This window comes from Neoarius graeffei, chromosome 5 (genome assembly GCF_027579695.1).
Source record: "Neoarius graeffei isolate fNeoGra1 chromosome 5, fNeoGra1.pri, whole genome shotgun sequence".
NCBI classification, from domain to species: Eukaryota; Metazoa; Chordata; class Actinopteri; order Siluriformes; family Ariidae; genus Neoarius; species Neoarius graeffei.
This window is the reverse complement of record NC_083573.1, coordinates 105,952,749-105,977,889: the sequence shown is the minus strand read 5'-3', so window position 1 is coordinate 105,977,889 and position 25,141 is coordinate 105,952,749.

The following is a 25,141-nucleotide window of genomic DNA, read 5'->3' as shown; positions in this document are numbered from 1 at the left end:
TTCGCAAGATTCACCTTGACCAAACATTTTTGTTTACCATGAACAAGCTTCTGGCAGAATTCTGGTTGGATATTTCATGACTCTTCATGGTAGAATTGGTAGAGTTCAATTATTATTATATTTTTTTTTGGCATGGACTCAACTTATAAGCATGGTCCATATATTTTCAATAGGGTTGAAGTCAGGACTTGTTTTAAGCTTAATGTTAGCCTGCTTTATCCTCCACAACCAGCTCTGATGCGTGTTTGGGTTCATTGTCCTGTTGTAACTCCCAAGTCCCAAGTCGTGTTCAGGTTTCTGATGGCTTATGCTGAAGAATTCTGAGGTAGTCCTCCTTCTTCATTAATCCATCCACTTTGTGCAATGGACCAGTTTCACTGGCAGCAAAACAGCCCCAGAGCATGATGATCCTACCACCATCACCAGCTGGTACAGTGTCCCTCTGTACATGCTGGTCATTGTGGCCAAACAACTCAATCTTTGTCTTATCTGACCATACAGCTATCCTCCAGAAGGCTTTTTCTTTGTCTGTGTAGTCAGCTTCAAACTTTAGTTAAGCTTGAAGGTGTGAATTTTGGAGCAGGGGGTTATTTCTTGGATAGTAGCCTCTTAGGTGGGGTTTACATTAGACCGTATCAGCAGATCATCAGATTAACATTTTTAAAACGATTAACATGCACACAGCAACACCAATACACGATTCGCCTGCACACAGCAATGCCAATACACGGATACGCTCGGCTCCGCAGGCATCCTGCGCTCCAAATCACTCCGCCCTGAACAGCGAGTGCCCTCTGGAGGGTGCGCACTCCGGCCCTGCGCAGCTCACAGAGCGCACGAGTGAAGTGCACGAGCAGTGATTCGGGACTGAGCCGCTGTGTGTGTGATCTCAGTGCATATCAGGTATGTGCGTCACTTACCACGTGCAAGTGGAAGGATGGCAAGCCTAAAGACAATCATAACTACACAATGGGCAGTATTTGCATCAATTTTTGCAGTATTTTCATACTTTTATACTCTTTAATGAAAGGTGATACAAGGCGGAAGTCCGCGCCGTTTTTCAGCAGTCGCGTCACATGACCAACGCCAGCGAATCAGGAAGGTGGATGTCACAGTGACGTTGTCCAATGACAACGCCAGCTAGAGCTCAGCACAGCGTATCCGCGTATTCTCAATGTTTACACAGCACCGGACCAGACACGATCTGGATTGAATACGTGGACGCTGGCGGATTCCCGTTTCCCGGCATTTCCAGGCATTTTAATGTAAACGGACAGTGCATCCGTGAAGAAAACGAGACAGATACGGTCTAATGTAAACTTGGCCTTAGTCCATGGTGATCTGAACTGTAAACAGTGATCCATCAGCTTCCAGTTCATGGCAGGGCTGTGTCATGGTGGTTCTCAGGTTGTTCCTGACCATCCAAACAAATTATCTTTCAGCTGAGGATGACAGTTTGGGTTTTCTTGAATCAAAGTGGCTTGGCAGTGTGACTACACCTCACAATAACTTGGATAGAATTGTTTGAACTGATTTTGGAATTCGCACCTGTGTAGAAATGGCTCCAAGAGACATTCCTGAGTTGTGTATATCTGCGATCCTCATTCTCAGATCTGCACTGAGCTCCTTAGACTTTCCCATTTTACTGTGTGTTGGTCAATCCAACGAGTGCTGTAAACAAACCCTTTTTATGAAGGCACAGAGAAGCTACCAGCTGTCGTCAATCATGATCACGAACAGGAAGTTAAGAGACCTCGGCCTTGGCAAGATAAGAGACATTTTGGAACTTTCAGCACCTCTGAGTGTATGTAAATGTTTTATCCTGAATGTATAATTTTGACCCTGTGTTGATTTCAGAAAACCCAAAGAAAATTAAAACTTGTGCACCAAATTCTAGTGTTTTTGTTTTTTAAATTAAAGCTGTATGCTGTACAATCATCCTGCCACAGAAAAAGAACAGTTCAAAGAAATTACTGAAAGCCCAAATATCGCCATGACATTCATAGCCACGATGACATTCATGTCACTGTATATAAACTTCTGACCACAACTATATGTTCATATCTTAATCTACTGAATTGTGGCACACACAGATTCATCTCATCTCATCTCATTATCTCTAGCCGCTTTATCCTTCTACAGGGTCGCAGGCAAGCTGGAGCCTATCCCAGCTGACTACGGGTGAAAGGCGGGGTACACCCTGGACAAGTCGCCAGGTCATCACAGGGCTGACACATAGACACAGACAACCATTCACACTCACATTCACACCTACGGTCAATTTAGAGTCACCAGTTAACCTAACCTGCATGTCTTTGGACTGTGGGGGAAACCGGAGCACCCGGAGGAAACCCACGCGGACACGGGGAGAACATGCAAACTCCACACAGAAAGGCCCTCGCCGGCCCTGGGGCTCGAACCCAGGACCTTCTTGCTGTGAGGCGACAGCGCTAACCACTACACCACCTTGCCGCCCACAGATTCATTAAAAAAAAAAAAAGTTCAACACATTTTTGCAGGAAAATGATCCTGCATCTGTCACATACAGATAAACACTAATGAGTCCAACACGCCTCAAATACATCAATACTGAAATGAGTGTGTAAAATGTATGACAATTTAATGCATGTGGATTTATACCTTTAACCCTTTCATGTGTCAGTTATTTAAAAAGATATACACAGATTTTGTTCTTTATTACTTACAACTGCATGTTGTGAAAATTTTAACTTTTTTTTCTGATTATCACTTAAAAAGGAAACGGATTGTCCTTGTGTGGGATGATGAGGTTTTTTAAAGATAAAATATTAGATTTGAAATAAAAATTAAAAATGTTAACAATCTAGTCTAAAATATTTAATACTGATGACCCAAATTATACAAAATCTATTTTTTTAAATAAAATAAAGCAAAAGGACTGATGTTGTAGCTGATCTCATGTTAAAAATCTTCACTTGCTAGTTGTGTAATAGCCTTGATACTTCTCTAAAGATTCAGCCCTTCTGGTGCAACTGCATAGAACTGAGCTTGATTTTCATGGTGTTGGTGATGTACTCCTCTAGAGAGAGCACTGTTATTATGAGTATAGCATTATTTTTCATCAAGCTGTAAAATACCTGCACGTCTCCAGGCTCAGTGAGGGAAAGTAATTTAACCTGCTGTCTGCTTGTGCTATTTATTGAACCGCTTCTCATCTACAGGCTCACAGATCAGACACGATGCGGTGCACTGTTTTGTCAAGCTTTATTTTATTTTATTTTTTTCTGCATCTGAAAAAAAAAAAAAACCTCTGAGATCCTGATAATTGATATAGCATGTGATGGGGAATTCATTTCACTTTGGTGAGAAAGTTCACAGACGCTCAGTGTAAATGAATTGAAGTACCGTGGCTTGCAGCGACATCATTGACAAAGGGAACAATGGAACATTTTGTGAAATAAAAAGAACATTTTGAAAATGCTCCACTTTCCCCACATGGCCTTGGCTATAATCTACAGCTCTGCAGATCTGAACTGAGACAAATGAAACATGTTACATCCAAACTGTTCAAATACTCGAGTCACATGCCTTCATCAAAAACAGGACTGGTTTTCCTGCCTGTGATTTGCGTCTACAATACACTCAACAATCGTCTTTCCAATTCATACACATGCAAAGAAAGTGCGTAAGTGTTGCTCAAAGTGTTGCTTTTTAAACAGCAAAGTAAGGAAAATTAGACTGAACATGAGAATGTTCATGAGAACATGTTTAGTCTTTCAAGTCTTGACACAAATTTAAACCCAGCAGATGATCACTAAATGTAAAATTAGCCTGTAAATCAAGCCTAACTGTCCATAATTTTATGTTGTCTTAAGGTGCGTTAAGAACCACCACTGTGTCCTTCTTCAACCTTAAAGCTAGACATCCTTTTGATTTCATAAAATCGTTGAAATTTAGTTCCCTCTGAAATGTGGTCACTGTGATGTACAATTGGTGCTTGAAAGTTTGTGAACCCTTTAGAATTTTCTATATTTCTGCATAAATATGACCATGACCTAAAACTTTAACCGATTTTCACACAAGTCCTAAAAGTAGATAAAGAGAACCCAGTTAAACAAATGAGACAAAAATATTATACAACCCCGATTCCAAAAAAGTTGCGACAAAGTACAAATTGTAAATAAAAACGGAATGCAATAATTTACAAATCTCAAAAACTGATATTGTATTCACAATAGAACACAGACAACATATCAAATGTCGAAAGTGAGACATTTTGAAATTTCATGCCAAATATTGGCTCATTTGAAATTTCATGACAGCAACACATCTCAAAAAAGTTGGGACAGGGGCAATAAGAGGCTGGAAAAGTTAAAGGTACAAAAAAGGAACAGCTGGATGTAGCAGGTGGAATTGTCTCTTGCTCCGCAGTTTCTTTGGGGTCTGGCTGCATTGGGAGGGGCCAGTCCAATTAATCAATGGCGTGCATCACGAGCCTATTTATGGTAGAGTGATTTTGAACTCTGGAGGCGTGACGACCCCCTCCCTTGCTGTTTCCTGTCACACCCCTTCCCGTTTACCTGTGGCCGGTAAGCACGCTTGTTTGGAACTCTGTTGCTTTGGCTGGCTTTCATTTGGTTTATTTGTGACCGGCTCTGGTTGCTTTTCAGTGTATCCACTGTTTGGCTTTCCCCCGGTCTTGTCCAGCTGTGCATTTTGTGTGCAGCAACTTCCGAATGTTCTCTTGGCATCTGTATTAAGTGCAGATGACCCATGGAATTCTGTGAGCCTCGCTGGGATTAGGCGAGAAGTTTTGGATCGTGTGGTATGTGCCCCTCCCCCTTGAATTCCTACTACTCTGAGTTTATTAAGCGTGGCGTTAATTGAGTATTTTGCGTGGTTTTTTTTAGGTGTTGCCGGTTTTGGTCCGGGTTTGCTGCTGTTCTTGCCAGCGCGTTTCTACTAAATGCTGTTTTCTCTGATTGATGCAGCTGCCTGTATGAGGAGGGCCGCGAAACCACCACAGCCCTTTAACACTAGTTTTAACTTTTGTAGGGTGTGTGTGAGACTGTTTGTGTGCCTGATCATCATTCATTCATAATCAATGTGTGTGTTTGGAGTGTGGTATGAGGGATATTTTCTGTTAAATTGGGTATTTTTGTTTATTTGTTTTAGTCCTGCTCAGGCTTCACCTGCTGGCAGGAGGCTCGTTTTCTATAGCTGTGGATAGCCAGTGGGCTATCTTATTGGGCCTGATTTATGTTAATGCCTTTTTTATTTTTTTATTTATTTTGTTTATTTGGTTTAATGCTCACGAGAGCTTATTTTATGTGAATTTGTGTGTGGCTAGTAACCACGTCTGCCAACCTTTTCTGTCGCGGCAAGCAGCCTTTGGTTGCCAATTGTATGCCAGTACTGGTGGGAGGCTATTGCAAGCTGTGGATCATCAGTGGTCCACGTAGTTCCCCTCCCTTAGTTTACATCGTGTGTGGTTGTGCATTTTAATTGGTTAGTTTGTGATCTAGCTGTGTTATTTCTTTGTTTGATTTTCTCTTTTCATACCTTTTTTTCTGTTAATTTACTTTTCAGGTACTGTGTGCCCAAGGCAGTGTGGCAGTTGATTCCTTAGGTGGTGGTGTTTTCCTATTGTCCGTGTGTGTGTTCACGTGTGCCTGTGTGGAATTCTCCTTTTATGTTTTTTGATTTTATTTGATTTATTTTGATTTGGTTTGTAGTGGGGCGGCACGGTGGTGTAGTGGTTAGCACTGTCGCCTCACAGCGAGAAGGTCCTGGGTTCGAGCCCCGGGTCCGGCGAGGGCCTTTCTGTGTGGAGTTTGCATGTTCTCCCCGTGTCCGCGTGGGTTTCCTCCGGGTGCTCCGGTTTCCCCCACAGTCCAAAGACATGCAGGTTAGGTTAACTGGTGACTCTAAATTGACCGTAGGTGTGAATGTGAGTGTGAATGGTTGTCTGTGTCTATGTGTCAGCCCTGTGATGACCTGGCGACTTGTCCAGGGTGTACCCCGCCTTTCGCCCGTAGTCAGCTGGGATAGGCTCCAGCTTGCCTGCGACCCTGTAGAAGGATGAAGCGGCTAGAGATAATGAGATAATGAGATGGTTTGTATTGAGTGTGACACGTGGGCTTGCATGGTGTGCCTCTTTGGATCTCTTCTCCGTCTCCTGGTATCTTGCCCCCTGCTGGTAGGCCTCGGCCCTGTTAATATTGATTTTTCCCTTACCCTTGCCCCACATGCATGTTAATTAGTCCTTTGGAGTGTGAATGAAAGTGATTGTGAAGTAAAGGAAAGAATTATTTTGTAAACATTGTAACAAAATAAAATAGCCTTTTTGTATTTTCATAACTTTGGTCTCTGGTGTCTTTAGTCAAACGAACCTTGCGTGTCAACATTGTGAAGTATTTTCTGGTTAATATTCCTGGGGTGAAAGTCCCCTGGTGGCGTAGTCAGTAATTGCTCTTTGGCTCTGTTTAAGGTCTAATTTAGTCAACGCGTCGCTTTTCTCCCCAAGGCCACATGGAGGAACAAATTGCAACTCATTAGGTCAATTGGCAATAGGTCATTAACATGACTGGGTATAAAAAGAGCATCTTGGAGTGGCAGCGGCTCTCAGAAGTAAAGATGGGAAGAGGATCACCAATCCCCCTAATTCTGCGCCGACAAATAGTGGAGCAATATCAGAAAGGAGTTCGACAGTGTAAAATTGCAAAGAGTTTGAACATATCATCATCTACAGTGCATAATATCATCAAAAGATTCAGAGAATCTGGAAGAATCTCTGTGCGTAAGGGTCAAGGCCGGAAAACCATACTGGGTGCCCGTGATCTTCGGGCCCTTAGACGGCACTGAATCACATACAGGCATGCTTCTGTATTGGAAATCACAAAATGGGCTCAGCAATATTTCCAGAGAACATTATCTGTGAACACAATTCACCGTGCCATCTGCCGTTGCCAGCTAAAACTCTATAGTTCAAAGAAGAAGCCGTATCTAAACATGATCCAGAAGCGCAGACGTCTTCTCTGGGCCAAGGCTCATTTAAAATGGACTGTGGCAAAGTGGAAAACTGTTCTGTGGTCAGACGAATCAAAATTTGAAATTCTTTATGGAAATCAGGGACGCCGTGTCATTCGGACTAAAGAGAAGAAGGACAACCCAAGTTGTTATCAGCGCTCAGTTCAGAAGCCTGCATCTCTGATGGTATGGGGTTGCATTAGTGCATGTGGCATGGGCAGCTTACGCATCTAGAAAGACACCATCAATGCTGAAAGGTATATCCAGGTTCTAGAGCAACATATGCTCCCATCCAGACGATGTCTCTTTCAGGGAAGACCTTGCATTTTCCAACATGACAATGCCAAACCACATACTGCATCAATTACAGCATCATGGCTGCATAGAAGAAGGGTCCGGGTACTGAACTGGCCAGCCTGCAGTCCAGATCTTTCATCCATAGAAAACATTTGGCGCATCATAAAACGGAAGATACGACAAAAAAGACCTAAGACAGTTGAGCAACTAGAATCCTACATTAGGCAAGAATGGGTTAACATTCCTATCCCTAAACTTGAGCAACTTGTCTCCTCAGTCCCCAAACATTTACAGACTGTTGTAAAGAGAAAAGGGGATGTCTCACAGTGGTAAACATGACCTTGTCCCAACTTTTTTGAGATGTGTTGTTGTCATGAAATTTAAAATCACCTAATTTCATCTCATCTCATTATCTCTAGCCGCTTTATCCTTCTACAGGGTCGCAGGCAAGCTGGAGCCTATCCCAGCTGACTATGGGCGAAAGGCAGGGTACACCCTGGACAAGTCGCCAGGTCATCACAGGGTTATCACCTAATTTTTCTCTTTAAATGATACATTTTCTCAGTTTAAACATTTGATATGTCATCTATGTTCTATTCTGAGTAAAATATGGAATTTTGAAACTTCCACATCATGCATGCATGATGTAGTATCTTGAATTGGGTCATGGTGAAGCCGGAAAAAAAATAGCGCAGAATTTAGGGCCATGTGGCTCTAAAGTCATTTATTGTTCTATTAAAAAATAATAATAATAAAATTGGAAGTTCAGTTCAGCATGCCTTATCCATAAAGAGAGCCATAGGCGTTTCCCTTGACAGCCAATATCCCAGCATTCTCTGTCCCACTTCTCCAACTTCTGATGTTGTCCACCCATTCTGACCATCTCTTACCTCTCTTTCCCTTTGCACAGATCTCTCCTTCAGTAGTCGCAAGGACTAGACTGTCACCTCTCCTTTTCCAATTTTCATACTTGGTCAGTTTCCTCTTTTTAATCATCTCCAGAAGTCCTTCTTTCTCTGGCACTCCAATTGTTTCTCTTATCCATATGTTGGTCCTCCTATCTCTCCCACTTACTCTGAGAATCTTCTCCATAACCACAGCTCAAAAACGTCTATCATTCTTTCTTCCATCTTCCTGAATGTCCAACTTTCACATCCATAAAGTGCAACACTCCATATCAAGGCCTTTGCTAGCTTTACTTTCATGTTCAAACTCCACTCTTTTGATTTCCATACTTCCACTAGGTCTGATGTGGCCCTTCTTGCAATTCCCAGCCTGAGCTTGATTTCTATTTCACTGTCTCCTTCTGGTGTGATATAATTATGAACCAAGGAACTTGAACTTGTCTACATTTTCTATTTTGTCCTCTTCAATCAACATTATCAGAAAATGCACCCCTGACTTTTAGTAAATCAACTAAACGGAATTTGACCAAGATTCCTGGATTTGCGAATATTGGAACAATCAATGCTGGCACTGTACGCAGGAAGACTGAGGAAATTGTAAAGCTCATGAATGATCATAAACTATGAATACTAGGTATTGCATAAATAAGACTCAAAGACAAAAGTAGAAAAACTATACACAATGATTACAAACTGATGTACTCTAGAAGTGAGAATGATGCCAAGCATGGCGTAGGAATACTGTTTCATCCTGATGTTTCAAAATACGTAAAAAAAAAAACAGTCATCTGTGATTCGATATCAGTCATCGAATCATAGTAATGACTCTCAATATTACCAAGTACAGAGTCACTTTCATCCAAACCTACGCTCCTGAGCAAGGAAGACCAGGGGAGGAAAAAGAACACTTCCATGAACAACTACAAGATACTCTAGGTATTCCAAATGACAGTGACGTCATCATCATTATCATCATGGGAGACTTCAACTGCCACATCAGTAATGAAGCTGTGGATGGTGTAATAGGCAAGTTCAGCATAGGGCAAAGAAACTAGGAAGGGAAGATGCTTATAGATTTCTGCCTGAGAAACAACTACTCAGTGATGAATACTTTCTTTGTACACCAAGAGATTCATCAATACACACAGTACAGATATAACTCACAGATTGGAGATTATGACCACAAGTCACAGATTGACTTTCCCTTAACAAACTGCAAATGTATCATAAAGGATGCAAAAGCAATCCCATCTGCGTCATTTGACTCAGACCACAGAGTAGTTCAAGGCAAACTGAAAACACACCTGCCAAAAGTGGACAAGAAGTTTGCGAGAAAGAGATTCAAAACAGAAAACAAACACTAAGACCAAGATACAGAGACAGGGCATAAACGCAGAACATATTGAAGACCAATGGAAATATTTAAGAAACTGTATCCATGATATTCAAGAAAAGATAGCTGGAATGACAATTGTAGGCAAATTGAAAAAAAAAAGAACTGGCTGGTGGACAGAGGAGGTGGAAGGTGAAGTGGAGAGAAAAGAAAAGTGCTTCAGGCAGTGGCTAAAGAAAATGACTCCAGAAAACAGACCTACATATGAACAACAAAGAAATCATGTCAATGGGGTGAAAAGGAAAGCTTGGAAGGAAATGTGGGAAATAATAAAGAGAGATTTACAGGAAGACATCCAAGGCACCAAAAGACTCCTCGACAGCATTTCCCAAAATTACAAGAACAGAAACAGTGGAGGTTGAATTGACAAAGTATGATTGAGGAACATAGACCTCTGCTGCCTAAGAGTTTCTGCCTCACGGATCAATCCGGGGGCAAACAGTCACTGACACAGACACAAACAGCTGTTCAGAGATGTTTCTCAGTTTATTGGAGGACAAACATGAGTATATATTCACATTCAAGTGTGTGTTGTAGCTATGTGATTGGATGATGATGATGATTTGATTGCCGTGGGTGATGAAGCATTACATCACTGGTTTAGACTACACTACTTTATGAAAGAAAAGAGACATTATGTACCATTACATCACTCATCAGGATCAAAACTTAAAAACTTAATCCTAAAGAGTGTTCTTCCCATAGCTGGCAAGGGTCATAGGGGCACCACTGATGACATTTTAACAGTCCATCATTGGTGTGTCTAGAGCATTTAAACTTGGCAGAGCCCATCCCTCTCCAAGCTTGGTCAGTGGAGTAGCCAGTTAGCCTAACTGCATGTCTTTGGACTGTGGGGGAAACTGCAGCACCTGGAGGAAACCCATGTAGACACAGGGACAACAAGCAAACTCCACACAGAAAGGCCCCTGTCGGCCACTGGGCTCAAACCCAGAACCTTCTTGCTGTGAGATGACAGTGCTAACCCACCATGCCACCCACCACCATGCTGCCCCTAAAGTCTGTTACAGGGGAAGTAATCACTGGGGAAAGTAACATTGCAGACAGGTGGATAGAATATTTCCAGGATCTGTTAAATATTGAGGAGGATGGTATACAAATCACACAAGAATCACAAGAGTAGACAGAGGAAACATCTCATTCTGAAATGATGGAAGACATGCTAACCGTGAAAGAACTAGAAGCAGCCTTAAGATTGACAAAGAACAATAAAGCTCCAGGCCCTGACATGATTCCCATTGAAATGGTCAAAGCAGGAGGTGCTCCCATGAACAATATGTTATTGGATCTTTTCAATCATGTATGGAGAGCAGGGTCAGTACCCACAGAGTGGAACCAGTCTGTCCATCCATCATCAGTAACTGCTTATCCTGTGCAGGGTCACGGGCAAGCTGGAGCCTATCCCAGCTGACTGTGGGCGAGAGGCAGGGTACACCCTGGGCAAGTTGCCAGATCATCACAGGGCTGACACATAGACACAAGCAACCATTCACACTCACACCTACAGTCAATTTAGAGTCATCAATTAGCCTAACCTGCATGTCTCTGGACTGTGGGGGAAACTGGAACACCCAGACACAGGGAGAACATGCAAACTCCACACAGAAAGGCCCTTGTCATCCACTGGGCTCAAACCCAGAACCTTCTTGCTGTGAGTCAACAGTGCTACCCTTAGCAAAAAGTAGTATACTTAAAGTTCATTTTATTAAGTATGCTTCAGTATAAGTATAGCAAGTATACTACAGACCATGTACTTTTAGTGTACTAGAAAGTATACAAATTGAATACTTTTTCGGACTAAATTGGAACATTTCAAGTTTATAAAAGTATACTTTAAAGTTCATTTTAAGTTTGCAAAAGTACATTTTAAAGTATACAACAAGTACACTCATCTATATACTATCAATGTACTTGGTACAGTATATCCCTCTCATATGCTTAAAGTATACCACAAGTACACTTACCGATATACTGCCATTGTACTATTTATATACTTCGAGTCCCTATTTTTATTGTATACTTTAAGTATACTGTTATAAACGTTGGTTATTTCACTAGTTTACTTGTTATACTTTAAGTTTGCTTGGCATATTACTTGTAGCTTCCTATTTATATACTGGAAATATACTCCTTAAAGTATTCTTAAAGTTTACTCATACTGTATGTACACAAGAGTGTGATGCATTTACAAAATCACAAGACAGAAAGTTGAAAACAAGTTTGATATATTTTCAAGCATTTCAAAAACAAAGACCTATGAAATCAAGTCCTTCCTTACTGGAGAAAATGATCAATAAAGTCAAGTCAAAAGTTTTTCTGTTTTTGTGTATGATTTTAAGGTACATAAAGATAATGCAATTGAGCACACATACTATATACTGTAAAGTTTTAAACTCCAGCATTATATTATATTAATATATAAATTAAATGTTAAGCATGAGTCAATGACTTGACCTTATTATGCACTTGGAGCAAGATATACTAAGTATTAGTGCTTTGTGGCAGAAAAACGTAAAAAAGTATACTAAAGTATAAGTTTTAGTATTAAAGTATACTGTAAGTGTAAGTCTTAGTATTAATGTACTTAGTCTTAGACTTTTGTTTATACTTTTCAGTATAAGCCAAGTAGACTTCACTGTAGACTTCACTATACTATTCTTAAGTATATAAAATATAGTTTATAAAAAGTCAACTTCAAGTATACTTCCTCATTTTTAGTAGAAAATAAGTATACTCATAGTACACTTGAATAAACTTCTTTTTGCTAAGTGTTGCCAGATACTGCTGACGTTTTCCAGCCCAAAATATGTTCAAAACCCACCAAAATGCACTTTGAAACTGCCCAAAATGTAAAATGTACTTGATGCCTATCTTGTAAAGTAAAAATATGCAGCTCAAGACCAGTATACTATTTGTAAATCGAACAACAATGCAAACAACTTCTAAATGGCAACATGAGCCCGTCAGTGCTGGAGGTGAAAAACCTGCTGTCTGGTACTCGGCTCCGTATGGCTGAATCAGATTATAACTCTGCAATCATCTGCTGTGTTCTGAATCCTACATGCACCAGTAGGTGACGCACACACAGAATATTCTGTAGGCTATGTTAGGCTACGATGCATATCTAACATCTGCATTGCTGAGGATTTTTATTTATTTATCTTTTTATTTATCCTGTTTGCTTTATTAATTTTATAGGCCTAGTTATTCTGCTTAATTTATTTTTGTCTACATCCATGTATTTTCTTCATCTGTTATCCTGATTTTTGTGGATTTGTTAGATTGTCCCTTATCAAAAAGAAGTATACTTCAAGTTAATTTTATAAAGTATACTTAAGTAAAGTTAAAGTATATTTCCTTAAGTATACTTTTGTGTACCAAATATACTGATATCAATGTACTTACAGTATACTGGTAAGTAAACTAATCTAATACTTCTTGGGACTAAATTGGCCCACTTTTAGTTTATAAAAAGTATACTTTAAGTCCAAGAGAAGTAAACTCTGAGTATACAACTAGTATTTTTTATTTTGTACTGCAAGAATACCACAAGTAAACTTGTATACTAATAGTTCACTAGTTCTGTATTTGTAGTCCACTCTTTAGTTTACAAAAGCATAGTGTACTGGAAATATACTATGAGTTTACTTGTTTTATACTTCTAGTCCCCTTTTTAGTTTATAAAAGTACACTTGATAGCATGTTGGAAATATACTATTAGTTACTGGTTATATACATCTAGTCCACTTTTTAGTTTTGAAGTTTACTGCAATTACCCTTCTAGGTATACTATTAGTTTTTGAGCCCTAACCCTTACCACATGCACACTACCAGTAGACGACTTAAATGTTTCGTACCTTAAGTTACAATGAAGTTATAAAGGTAAGAATTCACAAAATAACAACAGATACTCAGGATTAAGAACATATTCATTTTCTTTAAAAATCAAAATTTACTACAGGACAGGTACACTTAAACATAAGGCACAAATATTTTAATACTTTTGTTAACTATATCTTGATTAAAAGTTTAAGTGTAAGTTTAATATACTTAGACTTTTCTATATAATTTTCAGTATAAGCCAAGTATACTTATGTAGAACTTTTATTAAGTATATCTCTAAGTAAATTGAAAGCATACTCTCTTATTTTTAGTTTAAAAGAAGTACACTAGAAGCACACTTGAATAAACTTCTTTTTTTGTAAAGGGTAACCATTACATCACCGTGCCGCCCAGAACTAGGCTGTGATTTGTCCTGTCTTCAAATACAAGGGAGACCCATTAGACTGTAAGAACTACCAGGGAATATCTCTCAGGAGTCATATTGGAAAAATGATATGACAGGATACTTGAAAGGAGACTAAGAACCCAGGTAGAAAGTACTCTCTCAGAAAGCCAGTGTGGTTTCTGATAAAAAATATTTGTCTCACATGCTTGAACTGGTGCAGGCTGGTCTGATTGCCACTTGTTCTTGAAACTGGTACAGGTGGTCCTGATTGCTACTTGTTTTGGTTAGTAAAATCCTTGAGATTTATATTCACTTGCACATTCTGCTCTCTGCTTAATTAAGGTGAGGTTGATCAGTAATGTCTTTCTTCTTTTCATAAGACTATGATCCTGATGAGTGATGCAATGGTACATAATGTCTCTTTTCTTTCATAAAGTAGTGTAGTCTAAACCAGTGATGTAATGCTTCATCACCCACAGCAATCAAATCATCATCATCATCATCCAATCACATAGCTACAACACACACTTGAATGTGAATATATACTCATGTTTGTCCTCCAATAAACTGAGAAACATCTCTGAACAGCTATGTTTGTGTCTGTGTCAGTGACTGCTTGCCCCCGGATTGATCCGTGAGGCAGAATCTCTTAGGCAGCAGAGGTCTATCATACTTTGTCAATTCAACCTCCTTCGGTACAGACAGATCAAAACCTAATGGTTCTCAACCAGAGAGAGGAACAATAGATCAGACCACTGCATTGAGACAATACCTGGAGAAGAGCTGGTGGGAGTATGCGATTGACCAGCATATATGCTTCCTCAACCTGGAAAAAGCTTTTGACAGGATCCCAAAGGAAAAGATGTGGAAAGTGATAGAAGAGTCTGGAATTAGTACAAACCTACTTGTTGCTATCAAGAGCACATACCATACAAACATCAAAGAAGCACTGTCTTAGGAGGAACTCCTTTGACTACTTCAATGTCAACACTGGTGTAAGACAAGGAAGTGCCTTATCACCCCTACTGTTTCTCGTCTACCTCAGCCACATGATACTGAAAGTAGAGCAAGAAGACCACAAAGCTGAACCTTTTGGTTATGCAGACAACATTGCACAAACAGGAGTAAGTGTATCCAGACTCCAAACCATCATGAGTCCCTGGGATCAACAACTAACAAGAGCTGGACTAAAATTTAGTGACACTAAAACAGAGTATATGAAAGTTGGCAGGCAGCCAGAAGTGGGTGATATCAGCATAAATTGATGTACCTTAAAGGAAACAACCAGCTTCTGTTATCTAGACAGTAAGTTCACATCAAACAACCTGATTGAAGATGAAACAGAAGCTTAACAACAGAATAGCTAAGTTCACAAAAAAAAAAATTGCATTCCTCTACCCCTCCTCAAAGAAAGGAAATCCCCAAACATGTCAGAGTGTGCTTATACACCTCCATATTAAGACCAGTTCTCCTGAGTCCTGTGTCTCATCTATGGGGTGACCAGAAGACAGGATAATAAATAAAATCATTATACAGTCACTCTCAGGAGAATCCGTACTCACAATCAATCATCAAATGAAACCAGCTTAGATGGTACAGACATGTCTTGTGCATACCAGACACATGAGACACCGAAAGAATGTGTAACTGGAAACCAAAAAAGAAAACACCAACTGGAGGGCCCATAAAATGATGGGAAGAACAGATAAAAAAAGATAACTCAGAGAGAAGAGAAAGACTTTGAAAAAGTGAAGTTTATGGCCCTGGACAGAACTGCCTGGAAGGGACTGATCAAGAGGTTGTCAACTGACAGGCCAGCCAGCCTACAGGCATCAGGGTAAGAGGCAAGAGAGGCAGGAAGAACCGAAAATGGCCGACAGACATAACAAAACCTTAACATGCAAAACTCCAAACTCAAAAGACTAGTAATCTAATACAGTATATTGATGAGGTACTTCTGAAAAAGCTACAATACTTTTTAATGAGATCATCAGGTTTTCAGAGTCTATTAATAAAATGTTCCTGTTAGCTAAGCAAGAATGGAAGCTAAACTAACCAAATTACAGTAGCTTGCTCGGATCTGGCTGGTTTTAAGGAGTCCACCTTTGGTCTTTAACAACATTATATCTACATATTAAAAACACAACTGAATGTCAGTGTTGAAAGCATTATAGTTTGTTGAAAATAAATTCATTTTTGTGCCTTTGGTAGCTTGTGCTAGAAAAAATATTTGAACCCATTTAAATTTGTACATTTCTTTTTTAAAGAATGAAAAATTAAATCACTTTAGACAGACTTCAGGAGCAGAACCTGGACCTTGTGTGATGTAGTTGGTATTACATTAGGGCAGTGGGCATGTCCCATCCTTGACCACCATGCAATGGAGTACTCAGGTGTCTTCTTCCCTCCACTAGTCTGGGGTGGTGCCTTGAGCAAGCATTCGCAACCCCTCGTTCCCCTTGGTCAGGGTTACAACCAAAGCCTGGACTCAGCAGACTGCGCGGAGGAGACCACCGCCTGGTGGTTCAACGGGCAGGAAGATGGACCCAACAAAGTGTTTGTGAAGTGGCACAGTGCAACACATAGAACACTGTTGACCATCGACTGCATCCCGATCTAGCTCCAGCCATCTTGATTCTGTCTTGCCCCTGGACACAGTTACGTCAGGACAAGAGAATGAGGCTGACAGCTGTGCAACTCACCCTCACTCTAATCCAAGTCACGTGCAAGTCATGACTTCAAATTCAACCAAATTGAAGTCATGGTCATCTTTGATCCTGAAGGATGAGCATCATCATGGTATTACATTCTTTCTCAAGTTCTGAAGGAAAGTTGATGTGAAAAATAGGACTGAAACAGAGCAGAAGAAATGGCACAGAGTCAGCTGCTGTCATTCGAACATCGGATCCCATTGATGAGCAACTGACAAAAGACATCTAAAGAAGTTTGTTATTGAACCAGTTTGGCCTGACTCATAAGCATCCTTTAAAAATGCTGTTGTTGGACTGTTTTTGGTCCTGGTTGACTTCGATCTGGCTTGTAAATGTGCGTCCTCTTTAAGTCTGGATTAAATTTCATAGTGTCATATTTTTATGTCTTAAACAGCCCTCCATTCTGGCTTATTCTATCAAAAATTATATTGTGTTAACCATGCACTAGCTAGATTCTTAATGATCAGGTTATCAGTGAAAATATTTTAGAGCAAGCTACAACAGTGCAAGTCATGCAAATGTAGATCTCTTTCCTTACTTCTTCTTTGCAATAAATCATCTGTATGCAGTGTTTCAATGCTGAAGCACATTTAAATTTTCACTATAAATGTAATTCCAGTGAGAACACAGAGATGGAAAACACCTGGGAGATGATAACCACTGGAGAGTCTTCATTTCCTGATTGACATATGGCAATAAATCACATGACTTAGGTCACATGATCCATCATAACTTGCATATCACTGTCTCGTGGTTTGAAATGTTGGGTTATGTGCATGTTGAAATTGATGCATCCATCCAAGATTTCTTCTGCACCAATCCATCCATCCATTATCTGTAGCCGCTTATCCTGTTCTACAGGGTCGCAGGCAAGCTGGATCCTATCCCAGCTGACTATGGGTGAGAGGCGGGGTACATCCCAGAAAAGTCGCCAGGTCATCACAGGGCTGACACAGAGACAAAAAACCATTCACACTCAATTTAGAGCCACCAGTTAACCTAACCTGCATGTCTTTGGACTGTGGGGGAAACCGGAGCACCCGGAGGAAACCCACACAGACACGGGGAGAACATGCAAACTCCACACAGAAAGGCCCTTGTCGGCCACTGGGCTCGAACCCAGAACCTTCTTGCTGTGAGGCAACAGTGCTAACCACTACACCACCATGCCACCCCTGCACCAATCCCAAAGTCATAAAAACCCACTACACAGGAACCTAATACAGATGATCTGCTGACTTTCACTCAAAAGTATGCCAAATGAGGAGTTCAGTTAAAAACTATAGCCATTTAACATATGACTCTGGAACGATTGACAGTCATGTAGATTGTTTTGAGCTCTCTGATATTAACTAGCTCCCTTAGAAGCCCCACCCCCTTCCCCTCATCTCATATTAGTAATGGTTCAGACAGTGTTCCTGTCTTATCTAAAGTTTCCCATCTGAAACATGCAGTGTCCTCAATTTCTGTCTCTGTTTTGACTTCATTAATTTGACAGCAAATCTATCATTTTGTGTTTGACTTATAGTGGTGCTTGAAAGTTTGTGAACCCTTTAGAATTGCCTATATTTCAGCATAAATATGACCTAAAACATCATCAGATTTTCACACAAGTCCTAAAAGTAGATAAAGAGAACCCAGCTATACACATGAGACAAAAATATTATACTTGGTCATTTATTTATTGAGGGCGGCACGGTGGTGTATTGGTTAGCGCTGTCGCCTCACAGCAAGAAGGTCCGGGTTTGAGCCCCATGGTCGGCGAGAGCCTTTCTGTGTGGAGTTTGTATATTCTCCCCGTGTCCGCGTGGGTTTCCTCCGGGTGCTCCGGTTTCCACCACAGTCCAAAGACATGCAGGTTAGGTTAACTGGTGACTCTAAATTGACCATAGATGTGAGTGTGAATGGTTGTCTGTGTCTATGTGTCAGCCCTGTGATGACCTGGCGACTTGTCCAGGGTGTACCCCGCCTTTCGCCTGTAGTCAGCTGGGATAGGCTCCAGCTTGCCTGCGACCCTGTAGAACAGGATAAAGCAGCTAGAGATAATATGAGATTTATTTATTGAGGAAAATGATCCAATATTACATATCTGTGAGTGGCAAAAGTATTTGAACCTCTAGGATTAGCAGTTAATTTGAAGGTGAAATTAGAGTCAGGTGTTTTCAGTCACTGGGATGACAATCAGGTGTGAGTGGGCACCCTGTTTTATTTAAAGAACAGGGATCTATCAAAGTCTGATCTTCACAACACATGTTTGTGGAAGTGTATCATGGCATGAACAAAGGAGATTTCTGAGGACCTCAGAAAAAGTGCTGTTGATGCTCATCAGGCTGGAAAAGGTTAGAAAACCATCTCTAAAGAGTTTGGACTCCACCAATCCACAGTCAGACAGATTGTGTACAAATGGAGGAAATTCAAGACCATTGTTACCCTCCCCAGGAGTGGTTGACCAACTAATGGCCCTTTTCCACTACCCTTTTTCAGCTCACTTCAGCTCGCTTCAGCTCACTTCAGCCCGACACGGCTCGCGTTTCGACTACCTCAGAGCGGCGCGACTCAGCTCGCTTCAACCCTGCTTAGCACCCAAAACTCGCACGGTTTTGGAGTGGGGCTGAAGCAAGCCAAACCGAACCGAGTGGGGCTAGGGGCGTGAGGAGACACTCCCCTGTGCACTGATTGGTGAGGAGGAGTGTCCTCACACGCCCCGCGAGCACGCTGTGATCTGTAAACACCGTAAACCCGGAAGAAGAAGAATTACGAATTACGAGAATTTCTGAAGCCTTATGCGCCTCGCCTCATCTATACGCTCTTGCCAGTATCTGTTGGCGTTGTCGGTGACAACAAGCCACAGCACCAAGACCAGCAACACTAACGACTCCATGTCCTCCATGTTTATTGTTTACTATCTGGGTCGTGAGACTACCGCTTAAAAGCTCACTGATGTCACTGTTTGCGCCGCCTAACGACATCACGTGACGTCCACCCACTTTCGATAACTCCACCCAATGTGTCCACCCACTTCCAGCCAGCACGGTTCAGCGCGGTTGTAGTCGAAATGCAACTGCAACAGCCCCACTTAGCCCGACTCAGCACGGCACGGCTCAGCCCAACTCAGCCGCGTTGGTAGTGGAAAAGCGGCAAAAGATCACTCCAAGAGCAAGGCGTGTAATACTCGGCAAGGTCACAAAGGACCCCAGGGGAACTTCAAAGCAACTGAAGGCCTCTCTCACATTAGCTAATGTTAATGTTCATGAGTCCACCATCAGGAGAACACTGAACAACAATGGTGTGCATGGCAGGGTTGCAAGGAGAAAGCCACTGCTCTCCAAAAAGAACATTGCTGCTCATCTGCAGTTTGCTAAAGATCATGTGGACAAGCCAGAAGGCTATTGGAAAAATGTTTTGTGGAAAGATGAGACCAAAATAGAACTTTTTGGTTTAAATGAGAAGTGTTATGTTTGGAGAAAGGAAAACACTGTATTCCAGCACAAGAACCTTATCCCATCTGTGAAACATTGTGGTAGTAGTATCATGGTTTGGGCTTGTTTTGCTGCATCTGGGCTAGGACAGCTTGCCATCATTGATGGAACAATGAATTCTGAATTATACCAGCAAATTCTAAAGGAAAATGTCAGGACATCTGTCCATGAACTGAATCTCAAGAGAAGGTGGATCATGCAGCAAGACAATGACCTTAAGCACACAAGTTGTTCTACCAAAGAATGGTTAAATGAGCGGCATGGTGGCATTGTGGTTAGCACGGTCCCCTCACAGTAAGAAGGTTCCAGGTTCAAACCCAGCGGCCGGTGAGGGCCTTTCTGTGTGGAGTTTGCATGTTCTCCCCGTGTCTGCGTAGGTTTCCTCTGGGTGCTCCAGTTTCCCCCACAGTCCAAAGACATGCAGTTAGGATGATGTGGAGTGGCCTTGGGTTGAGGTGCCCTTGAGCAAGGTACCTAACCCCTGACTGCTCCCTGGGCGCTGTGTGTGGCTGCCCACTGCTCTGTGCATGTGTTCACTGCTTCTGATGGGTTAAATGCAGAGGCTGAATTTCACTGTGCTTGAAGTGTGCATGTGACAAATAAAGGTTTCTTCTTCTCCTTAAAGAAGAATAAAGTTAATGTTTTAGAATGGCCAAGTCAAAGTCCTGACCTTAATCCAATCAAAATGTTGAGGAAGGGCCTGAAGCAAGCAGTTCATGTGAGGAAACCCACCAACATCCCAGATTTGAAGCTGTTTTGTACAGAGGAATGGGCTAAAATTCCTCCAAGCCCTTAGTCAAACTCATGGGTCAAAGCACAGATATACCAGGTCAGCATGATCGATATGGGCTGTAAAGTGGGAATAGCCAAAGGTGAAGAGTGAACACAAACACTGTGTTTTATTTGAGACAGTGTGAGAAAGATGTCTTCACAATGGTGATACTTTAGAGATGTGAGGCAGTGTGTAAGATTGAAAGAAAACTTTCTGGAGATTTTGCTTCATCATAACAATCTGCTCAGTATAAACAATTGGTTCATGTATTGGAAACGGAATTTTTATTCTTCACACAAGTAGCTGAAGAACACAAGGATCAACACCTTGTCCAACTGGACAAAAGACATTTTGGAGAACAAATCCACCCTGAAACACATTACATCTTATTTGGTATTTCATTTTTATTGTACAAGTTATCAGTTGTGGAGTTTAAATGTTTATGCAAGTCAAAGCAATACAGTATACAATGCAGTGATGGCACCAATGGTGTCGACGACAGTATGAGCATAAAAGTTGGAACTCTGGAAGCACATCTGTTTGAGCAGAGTATCCGCTTCTTCAATCTGATACCAATAGCCATTTCCAGTTCCAAAACCTGGATCAGTGTTTTGAACTTAGAGAATTTGTTGTTAGATTTGGTGAAATATTAGACCCATTTAATGGCTTTAATTTAAAAAAAAGAGACTAGCCACAAATCTATTGACACTTTTAGCAAGTCAAGTCAAGTTTATTTGTATAGCGCTTTTAACAATAAACATTGTCGCAAAGCAGCTTTACAGAATTTGAACAACTTAAAATATGAGTTAATTTTATCCCTAATTTATCCCCAATGAGCATGCCTGTGGCGACGGTGGCAAGGAAAAACTCCCTCAGATGACATGAGGAAGAAACCTCAAGAGGAACCAGACTCATAAGGGAACCCATCCCCATCCGGGCAACAACAGACAACATGACTATAACATTAACAGTCCTAACCTAAAGTCAGCTTCGTTGATGCTATAAACCCCCCACCGACAGAAACCCGAGCGCAAAACCATTCACAACAACCATAGTCCCAAAGTCAGCAAGTCAACTGCAGTCCTAAAGTCAGCACGTCAACTGCAGTCCCCAGCCACAAAAGCACCACTGCAAGAGTCCAGAGCGTCCTCCAGGCATGACCCCCAACTGTCCACATGGGGTCGCCCTCCACAGGAGCAATGCGATGAGACTCCAACCAGACACAGGGCACCAGGATGGATCAGGCAGGTCCAAGGAGCAGAAGAGGTCAGCATCTCGATCCCAGGACTGACATGTAACTCAGAGGGACAGACCAAGGGGGGAAGAGAGAGAAAACACAGGTTGTTAGATATGCCCAATGTCACCCGAATAAGTAGGAACAGTATACATATTGCACTGAGTACAAGCAGGGACTTCGGCAACTAACTATGACAGTATAACTAAAAGGGGAGAGCCAGAAGGTAACACAGGCATGAGGGAGCCCCAGGACATAAAGCAGCCAGCCACTACACAGTTAACAAACTCGAGTGAGCAAGCGAGTGGGGACTGACAGCATCCATACATCCCAGTTTACCAAAATACTCTATGTCTGAGGACCCTCCAGATCTACACCTTTACCTCATAAACACCATTAACACAAGGCTTGACTAAACAGATATGTTTTCAGCCTCGAGTTAAACGCTGAGACTGTGTCTGATTCCCAAACACTACTTGGAAGGCTGTTCCATAACTGTGGGGCTTTGTAAGAAAAGGCTCCGCCCCCTGATGGAGCCTTCACAATACGAGGTACCAGCAGATAGCCTGCACCTTTTGATCTAAGTAGGCGTGGCAGGTCATAGAGGACCAGAAGTTCACTCAGGTACTGTTGTGCGAGACTATTCAGTGCTTTAAAGGTCAATAGTAGTATTTTATAATCAATACGAAATCTGATTGGGAGCCAATGCAGTGTGGATAAGACAAGGGTGATGTGGTCATATTTTCTAGTTCTAGTAAGGACTCTTGCTGCTGCATTTTTAACTAACTGGAACTTGTTTATGCACTTATTGGAATATCCAGACAGTAAGGCATTACAATAATCCAACCTGGAGGTAACGAAAGCATGAACTAGTTTTTCCGCATCATGTAGTAACATTAAATTTCTTATCTTAGCAATATTTCTGAGATGAAAGAAAGCTATCTGGGTGATGTTATCAGTGTGAGTTTTGAATGAAAGACTGGGGTCAATAATCACCCCGAGGTCTTTTACTGCTGCACGTGAAGAAACAGAAAGGCCATCCAGAGTTATTATGTAATCAGAAAACTTACTTCTAGCTGCATGTGGTCCTAGTACAAGTACTTCAGTCTTGTCAGAGTTAAGCAGAAGGAAATTAATAAGCATCCAGTGTCTAATGTCCTTAACACATTCCTCAATTCTATTAAGCTGGTGTCGCTCGTCAGGTTTTGCAGAAACATACAAACATCCAAACCCCCAGTTGTGCTCATTGGGGATAGATTAGGGATAAAATTAGCTCATGTTTTAAGTCGTTCAAATTCTGTAAAGCTGCTTTGCGACAATGTTTATTGTTAAAAGCACTATGCAAATAAACTTGACAACTGTGTGTCATCAGCATAACAGTGGAGACTAATACAATGTTAACAAATAATATCACCCAGAGGCAACATATATAAAGAAAAAAGCAGTGGATCCAAGACAGAACCTTGTGGAACACCAAACTTTACCTCAGTATGCCTAGAAATATCACCATTTATATCAACATACTGACAGTGATCAGTTAAATAAGAGCTGAGCCAGGAGAGGGCCATTCCCTTAACTCCCACAACATTTTCTAGTCTATCCAGAAGAATGGAATGATCATCTCATCTCATCTCATCTCATTATCTTTAATGCTGCACTAAGGTCAAGCAACACAAGCAGCGAGACACAGCCCTGATCAGACGCCAACAGTAGGTCGTTTACTACTTTAACCAGTGCTGTCTCTGTGCTATGATGAGGTCTAAATCCTGACTGATACATTTCATGGATGTTATTCCTATGTAAATATGAGCATAACTGCTGTGCCACAGCTTTTTCAAGGATCTTGGAGATAAAGGGGAGGTTTCATCTTGGCCGATAATTGGACAGCTGACAGGGATCAAGGTCAGATTTTTTTAATCAGGGGTTTGATAACTGCTAGTTCAAAGGATTTGGGTACATAGCCAATCGTAAGAGAAGAATTTATTATTTTTAGAAGCGGTTCAATTACTTTTTGTATTATCTGTTTGAATAGATGTGTAGGTAAGGGATCTAGTACACAAGTTGTGGTTTTTGATGCCGAGATTAATGAAAGTAATTCAGTTCTTTTAGGGGAGTAAAACATTCTAACTGATGATCTGATACAGTTATATTGTTAACTACAGGGTCACTTACATTGTCTGACCTTAAATTAGTAGTTTGAATTTTTTGTCAGATATTCTTAATTTTGTCATTAAAAATCTTCATGAAATCATTGCTACTACATACTACGGGTGTGCATGTGTCTCTAGTGGACTTATTCCTGGTTAATTTTGCTCCAGTATTAAATAGGAATCTAGGATTATTTTTGTTATCTTCTATTAGGGAGGGGAGATATGTTGATCTAGCAGCACTAAGAGCTTTTCTATACTTCATGAAGCTCTCCTTCCACACTAATTTTAACACTACCAATTTTGTTTGACACCATTTATGTTCCAATTTTCGAGTGGTCTGTTTTAATGTGCGAGTGTCATCATTATACCAGGGTGCTAATTTTTTGTGTCTGACCATTTTCCATTTAAGAGGAGCTACATTATCTAAAGTATGGCGGAATGTTGACTCAAAGCATTCAGTTGCCTGATCAAGTTCTGCAGGGGCTGACAGTAACCCAATCAAAGTTGATAACTCTGGGAGATCATTTATAAAGCTCTGTGCAGTAGTTAACGTGAATGTACGTTTAATACAGTAGTGTGGTGAGGTACATATATTATTACTCAGACATAGTTTGAATGAGATGAGATAATGATCTGAGATAACTTCAGACTGTGGAAGTGTGACTATATTTTCTAAGTTTAATCTGAATGTTAGTATTAATTCGAGGGTGTGACCACCATTATGGGTCGGTCCTATGACATTCTGATTAATCCCTACTGAATCTAAAATTGACACAAACACTGTTTTCAAAGGGTCTTCTGGGTTATCGAAGTGGATATTAAAATCTCCGACAACTAAAGCTTTGTGTAAGGAAATAACCAGATCTGAGATAAAATCTGCAAATTCAGAAAGAAACTCAGAATATGGCCCCGGGGGCCTGTAAATAATAAGTAACAGAATTAACTG